Genomic DNA, 5,895 nt, shown 5'->3' with positions numbered 1-5,895 from the left:
TAAACTTTCTTTTGTCTTTTTTAAATTGCTTATTTTTATTTGTTTGGCGCAGGGATTGAAAGGTGTTTCTGTGCTTTGATTGGCGAAGAGAGAGTGTCCTGTGGTGGGAAGGTGCCATTTCTGATCGCCCCCCCCCCCTTTGGTGCACCCTCCCCCTCTATGCTCAGGGGAACACAAGGCCACCTGAGATCAGGCTGGAGGTCCCACTGCCCCGTCCCCCCACTGCTCCATGCCATCGGTCTGTCATTCCACATGGATATATGCCACCCTTAAGACCAGTATCCCCAGAGCGCCCGGTCATCAACAGTGTGCCCACCTTCCTTTTTAAACTGACTTTGTTGCCCTCTCTGCAATTCTGCCTAACCTGGTTTCTTTCCACGTCACTGATTGAGGTCAACAGCAGCAGGATGAGCTTTTTTTTAATCATTTTTTTAAATAAAAATGTTTTTATTTTCCATTTATCCAACATATACAACAAAATTCACTTTACAAAATAAAATAAGTTCATAATCATAACCATAACCATAGGTGCTGCTTGCTCCTTCCCCCCAAGCTGCATCCACCCTCTCTAATACCTTCCCCACTTCCCTCCTCTTTCTCTCCTCCCCTTACTACTCTCTTCCCCTCCCCTTCTCCTCTTACCATCCTACTTCCTCCCTTCACCTTCCTCCCCTCTCATCCCTCTCAAATACAGGAATACAGTGTAGGGGAAATGCCCAAGCAGCACCTTTCCATAAATTACTATATATTATCCTATTCTAGCTATTTACCCACCCACTCACCCACCCACCCACCCTCACTTCCCAGAGCAGAGTACAGGGTTATTAATAACAAAATTAACAATATAAAAAAAAGAAAGAAGAAAAAAAATCATACTTAGCCCTTAACTCCTTTAAATTACATCTTCATAAACAAGTCTCTTATACAACATTTACTATAAAATTTACTCATAAAATAAATGAAACTTTATAGTCCCATACTTCTTCTGAATATAATCTATCCACCTTCTCCATACAGCAGCAGGGTGAGCTTTAACTGCGGTTTGCAAACCTCCTTCCAATCACGCCTAGAGGCAATGCCACGATACAAATGTAATGTTGCTGGGGAGAACCAGCAGACAGACAGACAGAGGTTGTGGGGGAGGGCACAGGCATCCCAACCTCTGATGAGCAAGGTGAGATTTGCTCCAGGCTGTGAGTGAAGGGCCTCCTGGTGGGAAGGAGCCTCACGAGACTCAGGTCTTGTTCCCTCGGAAGAACACCACCAGCCACCCCCACCCCGCCTCTGGCAATTTGGGGTCTTCTCGGAGAGCTCAGATTCCCATTTCCAAGCGGGAAATGTGACCCCTTGGCACCACCCCTTCTTTTGAGCTGAGCTTTGCGAAGTTGGGTGGTGGCAGTGACAATGGCAGTGAAGGGTGGGGGGATTGTGGTTGCAGGCAGGTGGCAGGGAAAGACATGACACCAGCACAACAGCGCCAACAGCCAGGATAGGGACCCTACCCCATCTCCCTCTGAATGGATCTTTGTGGCTCTTCTAGAAGACCATCACGGAGCCCACATTATGGTGGCCCAGGTTACTGCTGGTTTTGCCTCATTTAAGTGTGAACGAGAGGTGTGGAAGCAATCCCAGCAAGGTGGCAGTGGCACAAGGCAAAGTCCCACTGCCACCTTGCCTTGTGCAACCCTTGCAGGAGAGCCAGGCTGCCCAGGTCCCAGAGAGAGAGTTTGGAGTCCAGGCAGAGCGCAGAAGGCAGGGGGAACACGGTCTCTGTAACCCTCTGAATGCCATGGGGTTGCCCAGCCTGTTTACTGCACCATCTTTGGCACGTCTTTACAGGTAAATCCTGCAAAATTAAAGCTTCCTCTTTATACCAAGCCATAAACTAGCTAGCCACCTTTGACTATGTTATAGAGAAGGTAGCAGGGAGCTAATCCATCAACAACTTTTCCTGAACTGAGCCCAGAAGCCAACCAGAAACTGGAGCATCTCCCACAGGATCGGTGCCCTTCTGCTATACCAGCTTCCATCTGTTGGCAAGCAGGCTGCTGAACTTTACATCCATGGTGGTTTCTGAACCTCCTTCCAGGGCAGTCCTGTGAAGAGCAAATTGTGGTAGTCCAACCCAACAGTTGGGTAGCATCATCCCACCCAGAGCTAAAGATGGGGCCACTGACAGGCTCCTCCAATCAGGGCTTCTGGTCAGCCTATGGCTTCATCCTGATAGGATGTATTGCAACCCAATCCATTCCCATGACTTTCAGACCCAGGGCTTATTCGTGTGAATATAATTTGCTGAGCAACTCAAATTATATTCAAATTGTTAAAAAATTATATTCAAATTAAATTTTAATTCCAGAATTTAATTTCCCAAGGAAGCTCAATGTACATTTATCCTAAGCATCAAAAGTCACACCCAAATCAAGTAGGATGTACAGAATTCATTCTGTGATGTTTTGACAGCAGAAGCAATCCAGACCAAATTAGTCAGTTTTGGAACTGTGTGTGTGTGTGTGTGTGTGTGTGTGTGTGTGCGCGCGCACGCACGTGCACATTAGCCACTCTGAAATCCAGATGTGACAGAACATGCAATGCTTCCTTTAGGCCCCAAAGTTAAGACAGTCCTGGCGTAGCAATGTGACTCATCTCCTATTTTAGAAGGAAACAATGCTTTGCTGGCAAGAGGTCTCTTGCCCTGCTCCCCTAGTGAAGATGGGGCGCAGGGTGGACCATGCTGTTCTACTAACAGCCCTTGCCTTAATTAAACAGATTAAAGAAGCTGATCAGAAAAGGCTTCTGCAGAAGCTACAGCAGCCCTTGGGAGGTCCCCCCCCCTTCTTTTGGGAAGTGATGAAACTGGGGATTTTAAGGGGGGCAGCCCTTCCACTCTCCATGGCCAGCACTGTGACCCCAAGGCCTCCCTGCTGGACTCGGGGTGCTCAGTAGCCCCAAAATCCAGCATGATCCCTCAGCGGGGAAAAAGGTACAGGCAATGCCATCAACATTCCTTTGGGAAATTCTTTCCGGAGCTCATTCGGGAGACAGTCTCTCCACAACCTGACTCTTGCAGTGGGGCTGGTGGTGGGTCCGTCTGACATCCCAGGGAGAGGTCAAGGGGCAATGGGAAGCAGGAGCCGGGATGGCTGGCCAGGGCATTTAAGCGGTTCCCCATCTCAAAAGGCAGATGCTGCTGCTAACGATGGAAAAGGCGAGCTTCTCTTTTTTTTTATTAAAAGTTTTATAAATTTTACAAAAAAGAAAAAAGAATACAAAACAAGAGACAACATATACAAAAAAATAAAACTAAACAATACATATATATATAAAAAAAAAAACCCCACCCCTCCCAAACCCCCCCCCTCCCTTCCCCCCCCCTGAGCTTCCCAGAGCAGAATATAGGCTTAAGAAGTAAAAATAAAAATTAAATTAAGAACTTTATATTTATATATATAAAAAGATTATCTATAATATATATAAAAATAAAACTTATGAAAAAACTATATAATATTTTTGTATACCCAATCTAAATTGTATAAATTTTATCCATTTATCCCAAACAGCAAGAAACTTCTCTTGCGTTTGTTGCTTTAAGAAAGCCGAAATCTTTGCCATTTCCGCCAGATAAGCTACTTTAAGAAACCATTCCTGCAATGTAGGCAAAGATTCCTTCTTCCAATATTGTCCTACTAACAGCCTAGCGGCTGTAATCAAATTTAACATCAAAACAACCTCCTTTGTATCACAATCTGTAACAATACCTAACAAAAATAATTGCGGAGTAAATTTTACCCTCCTTCTAAAAATTCTCTGGATAAAAGCATTTTGGATCAAAATATGGCGAGCTTCTCTTAAGACAGTTGTTCCTCAACCTTGACCATTTTAAGGCATGTGGACTTCAACTCCCAGAATTCCACAGCCAGCGTTGCTGGCTGTGGAATTCTGGGAGTTGAAGTCCACATGCCTTAAAATGGTCAAGGTTGAGAAACACTGTCTTAAGAGCTGAGCTCCGGGAGGCCTTGTGTTGGGCAAGAAAAGTGAGGCAATTTGGAGACCCCCCCAGAAGCCGAAAACGGGCAGATTCTCCACCCAAGCAGGAGCCGCCCCTCTGGGCGGCAGAGACCCCCGGGGGGGGGAGGCTCGGGCCTTGGGCGGCAGCAGCTGGAGCGCTTCCCTCCTCCGCCCCCTCCCCGGCTTTTGAGGGCCGTTTCTGCAAAGGGCGGGACGCGGTTGGCCCCCTGCATCCGTCCGGCTTGGCGGTCACGGGGGACCCCGAGCCAGGCGGGCCATCCCAGGCTGCGGCTCGGTCCGGTCCCTGCGGGGCCTCGATGGGCAAAGGCTGCTCCTCGCAACGCTAAGCGGGGGGAGCGTCCCTGCCCTGCTGGCGGGGCTTCCCCTCCCGGTTACTCGGAGGCTCCCCTCCTGCTGCTGCTGCTCGAACCCAGACCCGGATGGCGGCAGGCGCGACGAGGCCTCTGGGCGGAGATCGCCCCGTCTGCCCCTCGCCCGGCTCAGCTCCGCCGTCCTCGGGGCAGCCGGGCCTGGGGCTCCGCCGCCGAGTCAGCCTCCCCGGGCGGCCCTTCATGCGCGGAGCGTCCCCGCCACCCTCGATCCAGGCCGGGTCTGCCTTCCTGGGGCGGTTCCCGTCGCTCCACGAAGGCCGGCTCGCCCGGGCCAGCCGCCCTGCTCGTTCCGCCCGGGCCCCGAAAGCCCCCAAGCGCCGAGAAGGCGGCCCTTCGAGCCGGGGGGCTTCTCGGGCGAGCCGTGCCAAGCGGGGGCGGCCCTGCGCCGCTCCTGCCTCCCCGCCCGGACTGCGCCGGGTCGCGGGCGAGCGGAGCCGCCTCCCCGGGGTAACGCAGGCAGGGAGAGCGGCCCTGCGCCGAGGCGGCGGGGAGACCCAGGCCCCGCTTTCCTCCTTATGGGGGGAGGAAGGAAACGCGCTTTGCTGAACCTCCCCCCTCCGCCTTCTCGGCTGCGTCGCGGCCGCCCTGCAAGCAGATCTCGCCGCTTCGCTCGGGCGACGTCTGTGCGAGCAAACCGGACCGGGCGCCCCGAAGCCCTCGCCGCCGCCTCTGGGAGGGACTGCGGGGGGAGCCGGGCGGCGATCGGGCCCATCGGCTGCTCCGGCCAGAGGGCTGCACGGAGGGTGGCTACGTCAGCATCTCCGGACCCCGCGGAGCCCCCGGGCAAGAAGGAGCCTTCGCGGCCCTTCCTCTGCCGCCCATGGGGGGGGGGGCAGGACGCGGGTCAGGCGCTCCTGCAGGGATTTCATTTGGGCCCTCCTCAAGAGCGCCCCCCCCCCAGCTTTCCCTCCGCGGGTGGGCAGCTGTACACCAGGTGCTTCTCGGGGGGGGGGGGGGGGACAGCCAGAGGTACCCCGGAGCAGCATGCTGAGGAGGGGGCTCAGCTCTGCCTTGGCAGGCACAAAGAGACATTTCCATTTCTATAGACCTTTCCCCGTGAAGCCTCGGGACACAGAAAGGAAACATTTCAGAGTAGTTGCCTCAATTAACTCCCTGTAGTCTGCCTCAAAATCTATTTGCACCTTTCAAGGTAATATTTTTATCCTGACTGGAATTAAAGATGCCTCTAGGAAGCACATGTGGTTCTAGCTTCTTGGATTTGCCAACAATCTGGGATTTAAGGAGGAGCCGCCCCCCCCCCCAAATGCACATTTGCACAAGTTGTGCAGGCAGAAGTAAAAAACACCTAAAGGAGAAAAGGGCAGCAGAGGGCACTCTGCAGGGGTGGCAGGCAGCTCTCTTGCCCTCAGAACAGCTGGGGGGGGGCTGCTGTTCTGCTGGGGGGGGGCTGCCAGGCCAAGCAGGCCCCGTGGAAGAGCCCTAAGGCAGGCCATTGGCAAGCCGGTTTGGGTGCCTTCTTATAATTGGCTCCATC

The sequence above is a fragment of the Crotalus tigris genome, unplaced genomic scaffold (genome assembly GCF_016545835.1).
Source record: "Crotalus tigris isolate CLP2741 ecotype Arizona unplaced genomic scaffold, ASM1654583v1 scf7180000023720.1715460, whole genome shotgun sequence".
NCBI lineage: Eukaryota > Metazoa > Chordata > Lepidosauria > Squamata > Viperidae > Crotalus > Crotalus tigris.
The sequence above is the reverse complement of the archived record's forward strand: the minus strand, read 5'-3'. Positions refer to the sequence as shown.